Source organism: Anolis carolinensis, chromosome 1, assembly GCF_035594765.1.
Source record: "Anolis carolinensis isolate JA03-04 chromosome 1, rAnoCar3.1.pri, whole genome shotgun sequence".
Classification (NCBI taxonomy): Eukaryota; Metazoa; Chordata; class Lepidosauria; order Squamata; family Dactyloidae; genus Anolis; species Anolis carolinensis.
The window spans coordinates 210,398,524-210,413,050 of record NC_085841.1 but is presented as its reverse complement, the minus strand read 5'-3'; the positions used below and the strand labels follow the sequence as shown (position 1 = coordinate 210,413,050).

At 42.9% G+C, this 14,527-nt stretch overlaps 1 long non-coding RNA gene across 2 annotated transcripts in view; it reads right to left on the bottom strand.

Annotated features, from left to right (window-relative positions):
• The window catches only part of LOC134294205 (uncharacterized), a 48,250-nt gene extending 34,811 nt beyond the window's left edge, over positions 1-13,439 (bottom strand). For both annotated transcript variants that reach the window (XR_010001177.1, XR_010001178.1), the window contains exons 1-2: positions 12,902-13,439; positions 12,530-12,755 (exon numbers count right to left, since the gene is read on the bottom strand). This is a non-coding gene — a long non-coding RNA (uncharacterized LOC134294205). The remainder of the gene's footprint in view (positions 1-12,529; positions 12,756-12,901) is intronic.
• Positions 13,440-14,527: the final 1,088 nt, after the last annotated feature.

Here is a 14,527-nt window from a genome sequence, read left to right as displayed (position 1 = left end):
TGGGGGAATCCTTTGTTGGGAGGTATTCGCTGGCCCTCATTGTTTGATGCCTGGAATTCCCCCGTCTTCCGAGTGTTGTTCTATATTGACTGTTCTGATTTTAGAGGTTTTTTTAATACTGGTAGCCAGATTTTGTTCATTTTCATGAATTCTTCCTTTCTGTTGAAATTGTCCACCGGCTTGTGGATTTCAATGATGATGATATTATTATTATTATTATTATTATTATTATTATTATTATTAATAATAATAATAATAATAATAATGATATTATTATATTATTAATGATGATATTATTATTATGAATAATAATACAAATGAAAATTACAGTCTTGATATCTTGATTTTGAACCTGCTTCTGAGATTATTTGGGACACTGAAAACTGCATTGGATAGATCGCATCAGTTTTAGTTTCTTAAGATATGGTTACCATGGGTTTCTACTGACAAGCATATGGTCTGTATCTCAAAAACTAGAAGGGATAGGGGAAAACCAGTGCCCTTTTTGGAACCTGCAGGTCAAATATACCCAGGAACAGGGCTAATATTTGAGGCAACAAGGTATGTATTGGCTAGGGCTGTGACAAGAGGCTTTGTGAAAGCCCTTAGTTCTTCTATTTTAGTTTTGTTTTGGTCAGAAAGTGGTTTTGTGCTGAAAGGTTAATCTTTGGGGAAAGTGGGGAACATCCTTTATTTTTGTAGATATTCTGTTGGAATGGACGGGTCTCGCATCCTGGACGGGTATTTAAATTTTTGTGTTGACGAAGACTCTCATGGCTGAAATCACTGGGTTGCTGCGAGTATTCCGGACTGTATGGCTATGTTCCAGAAGCATTCTCTCCTTACGTTTCGCCCACATCTATGGCAGGCATCCTCAGAGGTTTTTGAGACCTCACAATCTCTGAGAATGCCGGCCATAGATATGGGTGAAACATCAGGAGGGAATGCTTCTGGAACATGGCCATACAGTCCGGAAAACTTACAGCAACCCATTAAAATTTTGTTGTAAGTTGTTTTTTTTTTTTAAAGAAGTGTGTTTTTAGATAGTAAAATGATGATGCTGAAAGGAAGGCAGATAATGTTGAATCAATGCTGCACAGGATCCATCAGAAAAGGAGATTCAGCATGAAAAGAATGTAAGATGGCTCCTAAGTTGGATCTACTTTGAACTGCATGATATGGCCAATTTAGACCCATATAATGTAACTACAAATAATGTATAGCAGTGTAAATCCAATCACAAAGACGGGAAGAAAGGCCTGATGATCCTAATTAGAGTTAGTGTGGATTTCCAGGGAAGGAAATCCACTGCAACCGTGATTTATCACTGGAGCACATCTACACTGACCATTACATGTGGATTGAAACGATTTCTGATCTCCAAGAAATTCATGGGCGGAATCGCTGGATTGCTGTGAGTTTTCCGGGCTGTAGGGCCATGTTTCAGAAGTATTGTTTCCTGACATTTCGCCCACATCTATGGCAGGCATCCTCAGAGGTTGTGAGGTCTGTTGGAAAACTAGTCAAGTGAGATTTGTGTATCTGTGGAATGTCCAGGGTGGGAGAAAGAACTCTTGTGTGTCTGAGGCAGGTGTGAATGTTGCAATTGGCCACCTTGGTTAGCATTGAATAGCCTTGCAGCTTCAAAGCCTGGTTGCTTACTGCCTGGGGGAATCTGTTGTTGGGAGGTGTTCGCTGGCCCTGATTATTTCCTGTCTGGAATTCCCCCATTTTCTTAGTATTATTTCACGGATATATAATCCCCACTTGCTTAGTTTCCAACAGATCTCACAACCTCTGAGGTTACCTGCCATAGATGCAGGCGAAACGTCAGGAGAGAATGCTTCTGGAACCTGGCCATATGGCCTGGAAAACTCACAGCAACCCAGGTTCTGATCTCTCTTCAAACTGTGGCAGCTAAACAGCCATTACCCACAAGACCGCAGAAAAGAAAGCCCTGAACGTGCCTCAGCGCTCTGTGGTTTGTGGACTCGCCACCCGGGTCTCAAACTGGTTCCAGGATTTCTATAGAATGATCTGCTGTGTGAAACCGGTTTGAAACTGCATTAAATTATCAGATGTGTCCGTTGTGGTTCTGGGGGGCTTTAAACTCGAGGCAGTTGCTTTGCCCGCAGTTGGAGAACAGATTATAAAGATGCAAACCAAGGCTGGACGGCATCTCCTGGGAGAGAGGCAGGCTTGAGTTTTGCGGCATCCCTTCGGTTTGTTTGGAAACCACAGCCTCACAACCTCTGAGGATGCCTGCCATAGATGTGGGCGAAACGTCAGGAGAGAATACTTCTGGAACATGGTCACACAGCCCGAAAGACATACAACAACCCTGTGATCCCGGCCATGAAAGCCTTCGACAACATATTGTTGTTGTTGTTGTTTCATGACCCAGTGATTCCGGCCTTTAAAGCCTTCGATAATAATAATAATTTATTTATTTATTCGATACATTTATATCCCGCCCATCTCACCCCGAAGGGGACTCAGAGCGGCTTACAAATTAAATCTATATATAATATTATTAGCATAGCACAATGCTGGCAATAAATTACTATATTGTACTATAGCAATATATTGTAATATTATTATTAATATTATATGTAATATATAGTATATAATTAACATTGGGTTGTTGTGTGTCTTTCGGGCTGTGTGGCCATGTTCCAGAAGCATTCTCCAGAATGCTTCTGGAACATGGCCACACAGCCCGAAAGACACACAACAACCCTGTGATCCTGGCCATGAAAGCCTTCGACAACACATAATTAACATTATTATATTGTATGATTAGTATGATATTGTATTACAAAATAATATTATTCATATTATATGCATATATAATATATTATAATATTATATATTATTGTAAATTATATTATATATATGTACTAGCTATGCCCGGCCACGCGTTGCTGTAGCGAACTATGGTGGTATGGGAAATAAAGTATAGAGGAATTGGTGGTAGTTAAGGTAAAGGGTAGAGGTTTTATCTTACATTAAGTTCATTATAAATGGGTTATATAGCTGTGTGGAAGGGCCTTGAGTCTACACTGCCATATAATCTAGTTAAAATCAGATAATCTGTATTTTATAGGCAGTGTGGAAGAGGTCTAAGTGAGGCCTAACTCGGCCTGTCCCCTGGGCTGAGTGGGTTGCTAGGAGACCAAGTGGGCGGAGCTTAGCCTTTAACTGGCAGCAATTGGCTAAAAACAATTATTCCTCTCCCTCTAATTAGGACTTTATTTTTCTTTTCTTTTTGTTATATGAACGTAGAGGCATGGATGAGGGGTTGTGCTGGCAAGTTTAGTGTTTCTGGTATGTGTAGTTTTGTTGTTTTGTCCTAGGCCGAAATTTCATTACCCTTTTATATATATATAGATATAGGTACATATGTATATAGGTATGTGTGTACATATACATATATACATATATATAAATATATATACATATATATATATATATATATATATATATATATATATATATATATAATTAGCATAGCATGTTAATAATAATAATAATAATAATAATAATAATAATAATAATAATAATAATAATAATAATAAGTGCCACTTTATTCCGTCTTATACACCCTTTTCCCAATCCGAGGTGTTGGTGATGATGATGATGCCTTCAACCCCATCCTCTCCTTGGGCCCTTAGCGTTCTTTACGTTTTAATAGTAGGAGAAATCCCCAAAGAGGAGGAAAAAGAGCGGCTGGGGTTGGTGGAGGAGGTGGACATTGCCAGCCTCTACATCTAAGAAACTAGAACGGGTGCGGTCCATCTGCAAGAGAGTCAAGGAAGGGCAAAGAAAAGTCCTGGGCTTTGGGAAGCCCTGGGTGGTTGGGGGGGGGGGGGATGAGGTGGTGGCCCTTTTAGAGGGAGATGGGAAGGAATGGAGGCAAGAGGCATCTGGTTTCCCAACCTTTGGCGGATCAAAGAGCCAACCCCCGGAAAAGGGGAAGCGCTGGCGAGGGCCTTCCCTTTCCTGCCTGCTGGAGGTAGGAGAAGATAGGATTTCGAAGGGAAAGCCCTCCTAAGCCTTTGAAGGAGACATTTGATCCCGTTAGTGCCGTTCTTTCATCAATAGCAGAATAGTCATATCAAATAATAATAATAATATCCGAAAATATATCACACAGTCCTAGACACTTGGGAAGTGTTCGACTTGTGATTTTGTGATATGAAATCCAGCATGTCTATCTTGTTTGCTGTGTCATACAATAATAATAATAATAATAATAATAATAATAATAATAATGTGTCCTGCCAAAAGATCTCAGCCGGCATTTGGAAACAATAGACATTGACAAAATTACGATCTGCCAACAGCAAAAGGCCACCCTGCTGGGACCTGCGCACATCATCCCAAAAATACATCACGCAGTCCTAGACACTTGGGAAGTGTTCGACTTGTGATTTTGTGATATGAAATCCAGCATATCTATCTTGTTTGCTGTGTCATAATAAAATAACAACAATAATGGGTTGCTGTGAGTTTTCCGGGCTGTATGGCCATGTTCCAGAAGCATTCTCTCCTAACGTTTCGCCCACATCTATGGCAGGCATCCTCAGAGGTTGTGAGGTGTTGGAAACTAGGCAATTGAGGTTTATACATGTATGGAAAGTCCAGGGTGGGAAGAAGAATTCTTGTCTGCCTGAGGCAAGTGGAACATGGCCATACAGCCCGGAAGACTCACAGCAACCCAGTGATTCTGGCCATGAAGGCCTTCGACAAGACAACAACAACAATAATACCAGTATACAGTACCTTCGATCCTAAGACACCATTAATTTCAAGACAGACACTGGTACTAAAAAGGTAAAGGTTTTCCCCTGACGTTAAGTGCAGTCATGTCTGACTCTGGGGGTTGGTGCTCATCTCCATTTCTAAGCCGAAGAGCCGGCATTGTCCGTAGACACCTCCAAGGTCATGTGGCCAGCATGACTGCATGGAGCGGTACCTATTGATCTACCTACATTGGCATGTTTTCGAACTGCTAGGTTGGCACTGGTACTACCAACAGAAAAAAATTACATTAAAAAAGCATCCTAGATTCTACACTGCCATATAAAATCCAGATTATCTGATTTGAACTGGATTATATGGCAGTGCAGACTCATATAATCTAATTCCAAACAGATACTCTAAATTATTTTATTTGATAATATGGATTATATGGTAGTGTAGAAAAGACCGAAATTGCACCCCTATTTTGAGAGATGATTATGTTAATATTAATATTATATTATATTAATATATTTATACAGATATGTTATATTATATTAATATATTTATCCAGTAATAAGGCTAGCCCACACACAATTTGGTGCTTCAAATGTTAGCCCTGTTTCTGGGCATATTTGATCTGCTAATTCCAAAATTATCACCTATTTTCCCCTATCAACTCTAGTTTTTGAGATACAGAACATATGGCGTCTACCAGTCTTCATCTGCTTGCCCGTAGAAAATCATGATAACAACCATATCTATGAAACTAGAGCCTATGTGGTCTATCCAGTGCAATTTTCTGAACCAGTGACCCTAACATCTCTAAGAACAGACCTAAAAACCAAGACACCAAGAATCCCCTCCCCCTTGGGCTGGGTAGTCATGTAATTACAAGGCATCCTACTAACCAGCCTTCTAATTTAATTAATGGTGAAGATGGTGGGAGACCTGAACAACTAGAAAACAGGACACTTTCCACACTTCACTCCTAATTTGGGCTGCACCTGCACTGTAGAATTAACACAGCTTGACCCCACTTGGACTCAATGCTATGAAATCCTGGGAGTTGTAGTTTGGTAAAGCACCCTGGGCAGAGAAGGCGATAGAACTTGTCAAAGGGCCCTTTCGTATCAGTGAGCCTTGGCGCCAAACAATTCTGTGTATTGTCGAAGGCTTTCTTGGTCGGAATCACTGGGTTGCTGTGAGTTTTCCCGGTTGTATGGCGGTATTCCAGAAGCATTCTCTCTTGAGGGTTCGCCCACAACTATGGCAGACACCCTCAGAGGTTGTGAGGTCTGTTGGAAACTTGGCAAATGGGGTTTATATAACACCTAACACCTCTCAAGAAAGGATTCCTCCAGGCATGAAGTAGCCAGGCTGTAAGGCCATTCAATGCTAATCAAGGTGGCCAATTGCAACATTCCCACGTGCTTCAAGTAGACAAGAGTTCTCCCCCCCACACACAGATATATAAACCCCACTTGCCTAGTTTTCAACAGACCTCGCAACCTCTGAAGATGTCTGCCTTAGAGAATGCTTCTGGAACATGTCCATATAGCCCGGAAAACTCACAGCAACCCTTTGTAGAATAACTTCTTCCGTCGGCAAGTCTTGGGGGGGGGGGGGCTGTGAGTGGGTGGGGAAGACAGAAGGGAGTGAGCATGGAAGATGATTGGGGGGGAGGAAGGAAGCGTAGGTTTCCGGGAGGCCACTGGAGGAGGAGGAGGAAGCGAATGATAAATCGTATCGATTTTTGTTTTGACATGCACCCATTTTTCAATTCCGGGCGACGAGTGATCAAATGAGGCGGCTTTCGGGCGAATGCAGTGGCAGGGAGAGAGGGAAGGGGGAAGGAGGAGAAAGAAGCGGCGAGCCAAGGAAGAAGCCTCGGCGCTTCCCAAATCGGGCACTGGAGGTTCCCACCATCGTCTCGTGTTAAACCACCACCACCATCGTTAACGTTAACGTTACATCTACACTACACTTTGGCATCATTTTCACCGCCATGGCTCAATGCTATGGAGTCCTGGGAGGAGTCGTTTTGCAAGGTCTTGAGCCAAACTCCAGGACCGCATTTTATTGAGCCAAGCGCATTCATTCTGGATACACCCCAAAAAGGCCTCCACTGGCCTCCTCCTTCTCTTGGTCTTGCTCTCGTCATTCAAATGGAGAGATTATTTAATGTGTCGTGGAAGGCTTTCATTGCCGGAATCACAGGGTCGTTCTGGGCTGTATGGCCATGTTCCAGAAGCATTCTCTCCTGATGTTTCGCCCACATCTATGGTAGGCATCCTCAGAGGTTGTGAGGTCGGTTGGAAAGTAGGCAAGTGGGAATATATATCTATATATATATAAAGGGTAATGAAATTTCGGCCTAGGACAAAACAACAAAACTACACATCCCAGAAACACTAAACACTGTGGCGCAGGCGGGAGAGCAAGCCAGCTGTAACCAGTTGCAATGAATCACTCTGACCAGGAGGTCATGAGTTCGGAGGCCCTCTCGGAGCCTATGTTTGTCTTGTCTTTGTTCTATGTTAAAAGGCATTTAATGTTTGCCTATATGTGTAATGTGATCCGCCCTGAGTCCCCCTTCGGGGTGAGAAGGGGCAGAATATAAATACTGTAAATAAATAAAAATAAATAAACTTGCCAGCACAACTCCTCATCCATACCTCTACGTTCATACAACAAAAAGGAAAGAAAAATAAAGTCCTAATTAGAGGGAGAGGAATAATTGTTTTTATCCAATTGCTGCCAGTTAGAAGGCTAAGCTCCGCCCACTTGGTCTCCTAGCAACCCACTCAGCCCAGGGGACAGGCCGAGTTAGGCCTCACTTAGGCCTCTTCCCCACTGCCTATAAAATACAGATTATCTGATTTTAACTGGATTATATGGCAGTGTAGACTCAAGGCCCTTCAACACAGCTATATAACCCATTTATAATGGACGTAATGTCAGGGGAAAACCTTTACCCTTTACCTTAACTACCACCAATTTCTCAATACTTTATTTCCCATACCACCATAGTTCGTCACAGCAACGCCTGGCCAGGCACAGCTAGTATGGATATATATATATATATATCCGCGGAAGGTCCAGGTTGGGAGAAAGACCTCTTCTCTGTTGGAGGCAAGTGTGAATGTAGCAATTGGCCAGCTGAATTAACATTGAATAGCCTTGCAGCTTCAAGGCATGGCTGAATCCTGCCTGGGGGAATCCTTTGTGAGGAGGTGTTAACTGGCCCTGATTGTTTCATGTCTGGAATTCCCCTGTTTTTGAATGTTGTTTTTTATTTACAGCATATTATTTGAGAACACAGAAATGCTGGACCACTTTAACCACCACCATGTCAGACTATACAGAGAAGCCATTGAAATCCACAGGCATGTGGACAATTTCAACAGAAAGAGGAAACAATGAAAATGAACAAAATCTGGCTACCAGTATTTAAAACATTCTAAAACCAGGACAGTAAATAAAGAACAACACTAAAAAGAGAGAGGCGCTCCAGACATGAATTAATCAGGGCCAACTAACACCTCCCAACAAAAGATTCCTCCAGGCAGGAAGCAAGCAGACCTTGAAGCTGAAAGGCTATTCAATGCTAATCAAGGTGGCCAATTGAAACATTCACACCTTCCTCAAGCAGACAAACGATCTTTTTCCCACTCTGGACCTTCCACAGATATATAAACCCCACTTGCCTAATTTCCAACAGACCGTACAACCTCTGAGGATGTCTGCCATAGACGTGAGTGAAATGTCAGGAGAGAATGCTTCTGGGACATGGCCATACAGTCCGGAAAACTCACAGCAACCCGGAGAAATTATGATTCGTTTTCTCGCCTCGAAGGCGGTCTGGAGTTTGGGCCTATTAGAAGAGCATTATATTGGCAAATGCGAATCTCGCCCAATTAATGCCGCCTCGTCGCTGACAAGGAGTTCATTAGAGATCTGTTCGTAATGAGGATATTAATTAAACTCTGAATCATCCGAAGGGGCTTCTATTGAAACAATACCTCATTACAATGATTAAAAACCGATTTCGAACTGAGCGCCTTTCACCACCGCATATATTCACCCATGACAAAATGCAATTTTGGGAAGAAGAGGGAGATGGTTAGGTATTTTCCTCGCTTTGTTTGGGCGGCTTGAAAGGGGGGGGGGAGAGAGAGATGCCTGCCCCTCATTTCCCCACATTTCTGCCAGAGATGTGGCCCACAGCTTAATGAACCTCCAAATGACTCTTTCTCTCCCCCTCTTTTTTAAAGGACCCCAAAGAGCGCCTACAGCTGCAAACCCCAAGAGGGTCAGCGTCATTTCACTGTATTCTCTTCTTGATTACAAGCCGAGCCCATCAAACACAACATAATTACAGTAATTTCAGGTTTATTTATTCTAATGCAGTTTCCCCATCTCTCGGGTAATTATGAGCAATTTTTTCGCCCAGGGAATCTTTTTTTTTTTTTTTGCATTAACAAAAGACATAGCGCGCTGAAAGCCAAATCTGCCGCGCATTGAGAATGGGGAGAAGGGGAAGAAGGAGGAGAGAGAAAGAGAAAGAGAGGGGGGAAAGGGGAGGGAAAGGGAGAAAGCAATAAACGAGGTGCGAGTTGCCATCCCTCCCCACCCCTTCCTCTCTCTCCCTGGGCCTTTTTCTCGGGGCAAATTGCTTGCAGGTGTATGGAGACGGGGCTATCCAAAGCCAAGGAAGGAAGGAAAGGGGGGCTTCCCATTAGCCCAGGCACGAGGTTGAAGTAATGAAGACAGGCTTCGCCAAATTGCAGAACAACAGATACCTCTTTCATACGCCCTGCTCCCCTCCCGTCACACAAAAAAGGCATCTCCAAATCGCCCCCCCCCCCAACCACACTTCTCTATCCAAGGAACAGAACCAGTCTCGCCCAGCAAAGGTCAGCTGCAAGGAAGAGTTTCCAATAAAAACCATGCTAGCAGGCAATGTCTCTTGGGTTGGGTCTACACTGCCATATATTGCAGTTTGAGCTTCATTATATGGTTAGCGTAGACTCAAATAATGCAGTTTGAACTGCTTCGAAATGCATTATATGATTCCACACTGACCACATCATACAGTTTAAACTGAGGCTGGATCCATATAAAGCCTCATATAATGCAGTTGAAAGCAGTTCAAGCTGCACTATATGAGTCTACAACACTGTATCATGCAGTTCAAACTACGGCTGATTCTCTACTGACCCTATAAGAGCACTTGATGAACCAATCTGGACACAGCATATTATTTGAAAAGACAGAAATGCTGGATCACTCTAACAACCACCATGTCAGACTACACAGAGAAGCCACTGAAATCCACAAGCAAGCATGTGGACAATTTCAACAGAGAAGGAGGAAACCATGAACATGAACAGTATTATCAGTATTAAAAAAAACAATCAGAATCAGGGCAGTAAATTAAGAACAACACTCTGAAAACAGGGGAATTCCAGACATGAAACAATCAGAGCCAGCTAACACCTCCCAACAAAGGATTCCCCCAGGCAGGAATCCAACCAGGCCTTGAAGCTGCATGGTTTTTCAATGCTAATCAATGTGATTAATTGCAACATTCACACTTGCCTCCAACTGACAAGAGTTCTTTCTCCCACCCTTCCACAGATATATAAACCTCTCTTGCCTAGTTTCCAATATACTTCACAACCTCTGAGGATGCCTGACATAGATGCAGGCGAAACGTTAGGAGAGAATGCTTCTGGAACATGGCCATACACACCCGGAAAACTCACAGCAACCCAGTGATTCAGGCTATGAAATATAATAATAATAATAATATTAACAACAACAACAACAACAACAACAACCTTATTCTTATATCCCCGTCTCAGCTCCCCAAGGGACTGGGACAGCTCACATGGGGACCAAGCCCAGCAATACACAATAAAATACGATCACATACTTTTAAAACATATAAACATAAAATCATACAACATATAATACATTAAAACATATTTAACCAATAGCTGATATTGATTGAAAACCTTCGACAACACAGTGGAAAGCAGACGCATTATATGAGTCTACACACACTGTATCATGCAGTTCAAGCTAAGACTGGTTCTCTACTGACCATATAATACGTTGTGATCTGCACTGAACTGCATGATAGGAGTATACACTAACTATATCATGCAGTTCAAATTAAAGCTGGTTTTCTACTGACTATATATTTGATCTGCTTTGAACTACATGATATAGGTCTACACTGACCATATGATGCAATTCAGACTAAGGCTAGATCTATACTGGCCTTAGGTTGGTTCTCTATTGACCATATCATACATTTTGATCTGAATTGAACTGCATTATAGGATTCCACACTGACCGAATAACTCAGTTCAAAACGCATTCTATGGTCAATGTAAACCCAGCCTGACTGATCCCGCCTTGGTTGTGTGTTTGAAAACCATCTTGAGCTTGTGTTTGGGAGGTTTGGCTATCAACCCACTGGTGTCGACACACCATACATATGCATGGCCAGATACAGCCACCCTTTGTGCTTCTCCCGTGTTAATGTCCCTCACAAAATAAGACACAAAAGTCAGGGGCAGGGTTTTGTTTTTGTGTGGGTGTGTCAGGAGCGATTTGAGAAACTGCAAATCGCTTCTGGTGTTAAATAATTGCCTGTCTGCAAGGACATTTGCCCAGGGGATGCAGGGATGTTTGATATTTTACCATTGTGTGAGAGGCTTCTCTCATGTCCCGCATGGGAAGCTGGAGCTGACAGATTCCAACCGCCAAGCACAAGGGTTTAACCCATTGCTCCGTGGGCAGGGTGAATGAACTGCGTCAGGTGGGTCCACGCTGAGTGTATCATGCAGTTCGGACTGCATTACAAAGCAGCGTAGATAATCAAACTCTAGTTTTCAACCTCCGAGAATGACCCGAGAGAGTCTTAAAGGGAGCTTCCCAACTTCGCCTCCTCTCCTCCCCCTTTGAAAATCAGAGTTGGGGAGGTCAACTGGGAGCAAGGTTCAAATCCACGCATTTCGTCCTGGTCAGCAACCTCCACTGTCGGGATTAAAGTAATGAAGACAGGATTCTTCCTCAATCTCTCTCTCTCTCTCTCTCTCTCTCTCTCTCTCTCAGACTGGATCTTCACTGCTGATGCCGGATTATCTGCTTTGAACTGGATTATCTGAGTCTATACTTCCAGATAATCTGGGATCAGATCCTGAGATATAGGGCAGTGTAGATCCAGCCTTAAATCAAGCCAATTTACAAGATGGATGTAAATTCCCCAGGCAGGAATCAGCCAGGCTTTGAAGCTGGAAGGTTTTTCAGTGTTAATCAAGGTGATTAATTACAACTTGCTTTCTCCCACTCTGGACCTTCTACAGATATATAAACCCCACTTGTTTAGTTTCCAACAGACCTCACAACCTCTGAGGATGCCTGGGCGAAACGTCAGGACAGAATGCTTCTGGAACATGGCCATACAGCCCGGAAAACTCACAGCAACCCAGTGATTCCGGCCATGAAGCCTTTGATAACACAAGTTGGATGTTGTTTCCCCTTCCCTAAAGCGTCAGTCACCCATTCCTTTCCTCCCCCCAACACAGCTTTCTCATTCGCACACACTTTTAAATAATCCATTGGCACCAAGTTTGGGCGATGCAATGCAACGGATCTTCTCTCTCTGCTTCCCGCACAAAAATAAATGAAAATAGGGACCAAACCGAGCATAACATAGGGGCGGAGGGAGGGGGGTGTCAAGGAAAGTAGCCCCAAAGAGGAGCCTTACCTTTCGGGTCCTGTAACTCAGGGTTTGAATCCAGCCGGCTGCTGGCCCCAGTTGCCCAAGAGCTGGGGGGAGGGGGGCACGGTCAGGGGCAGCCTCAGCCCCCCAAATCTAGAGAATAGCCCCCCAAATCCCCCCAAAGCTGGAGCCGGAGGTCCTCCTCGGGAGCCGAAGCGGCGCCTGCCGAATATCACTGGGAATTTCTGCTATATAGCCTCTGTCTTTATAGCTGATGGGGAGAAAAAATTGCCGATTATTAGCATAAATGTTTACTCTTCATTACGCTGATGACATTGTGCACTCGAGATCTTGGTAATCTTTGGGAAAATTATGAGTAATTTTTCAAAAAATTTTAAAGCAGCAGCAAGCAGTTACCGAGCAATTCAGGCTAATTCTGCGTAGGCTTCCCGAACGGATATAATTATCGAGGAGTCAAGATGTTATGCTAAAAACTATGCATTGATATTCCCATTTATTATGTACATACAACTTTGACAATGTTGATGCTTGAAATAGCAGGAAATTGTCTTGCGCAAAAAAATTACAGTCCATATTAGGACATGTGAAATTGCGAAGAATTATAGAGTAATTGCAGGCTTTCAGATGGGAGAGCCAGAATGCTCAAACTCGTGCAAATGTGGATAAAATTACAGATCAGAGCAAAAATTAGGGGAAAAAGGGGGTCTGGGATTTTTCAAGTTGGCGATAGGATTCCGGAAGTGTCTAATGCCACATGATTGCTGCAGCTTGAGGGGGAGATTCATGCCTCAAATAGCGCTTTGGCCGGAGCGGGTTTAATTGGATTTCTTGGGTGTTCTCTCTCTCTCTCTCTCGCCCCCCCGCCCCCCCAAAACCCGGCTTTAATAGAGACAAATGAGGAAATTGCCTGCCCAATGGCACATTTTACCAGCACCCCTCCTCAAACAGACAAGAGTTCTTTCTCCCACCCTGGACATTCCATTCTCCCACCCTGGACATTTCCCAGTAGCAAGGCTGCTACTGGGAAATGGGGCAAAAGGGGAGAAATGGGGGGAAAGGAGCTGGGCAGGTTGTCGTTAATAGCACCCCTAAACGTAAGAGGGGAGAAGAGGCGGGGAGGGGGTTGGGGGGGGGGCGAAATTGCACAACGGTGGGTTGCTCTGGAGGTTTGTGTGCATGTGAAAGAGAGGGAGAAAGGGAGAGAAGAAAAAAAAGGAGAGAATGAATGAGCCCTTATCGTCAGGGTCTACTTTCACAGAGCCACTGGGCTGCTGCTCTATTTCTCTCTCTCTGCGTGTGTCTGTGTTTGTGTAAAAGGGAGGTTGGACATAACATCCAGATGATACAATCCACATTATCTGCTTTGAAGTGGATAACAACAACAACAACAATAATACTATTTCTAGACCACCCTCTCTCCCCGAAGGGACTCAGGGAGGTTTACAGACACAAAACAAAAAGGCAAACATTAAGTGCCTCAAATGAGTACAAATACATCAAAATAATACAATATAATGCACAGTATTGAGATGAAAATAATCAAAAACAATCCAACAAGATACAGTAGAGTCTCACTTATCCAAGATAAACGGGCCAGCAGAACATTGGATAAGCGAAAATCTTGGATAATAAGGAGGGATTAAGAAAAAAAGCCTATTAAACATAAAATTACATTATGATTTTACAAATTAAGCACCCAAACATCATGTTTTACAAGAAATTGACAGAAAAAGCAGTTCAATACATAGTAATGTTATGTAGTAATTACTGTATTTACGAATTTAGCACCAAAACATTGCAACGTTTACTACAAAAACAATGACTACTAAAAGGCAGACTGCCTTGGATAAGTGAAGCTTGGATAAGTGAAACTCCACTGTATTGTAAACTAAAACATGAGTAAAACATTACAACATATGCCCTAAAAGCAAGTCTAGCAGTCTTCACTGTCTCACAATCCAGTTCAAAGCAGATAATATGGATTTTATATGGCAGTGTAGATGGGGCCTAAAACTTTTATCT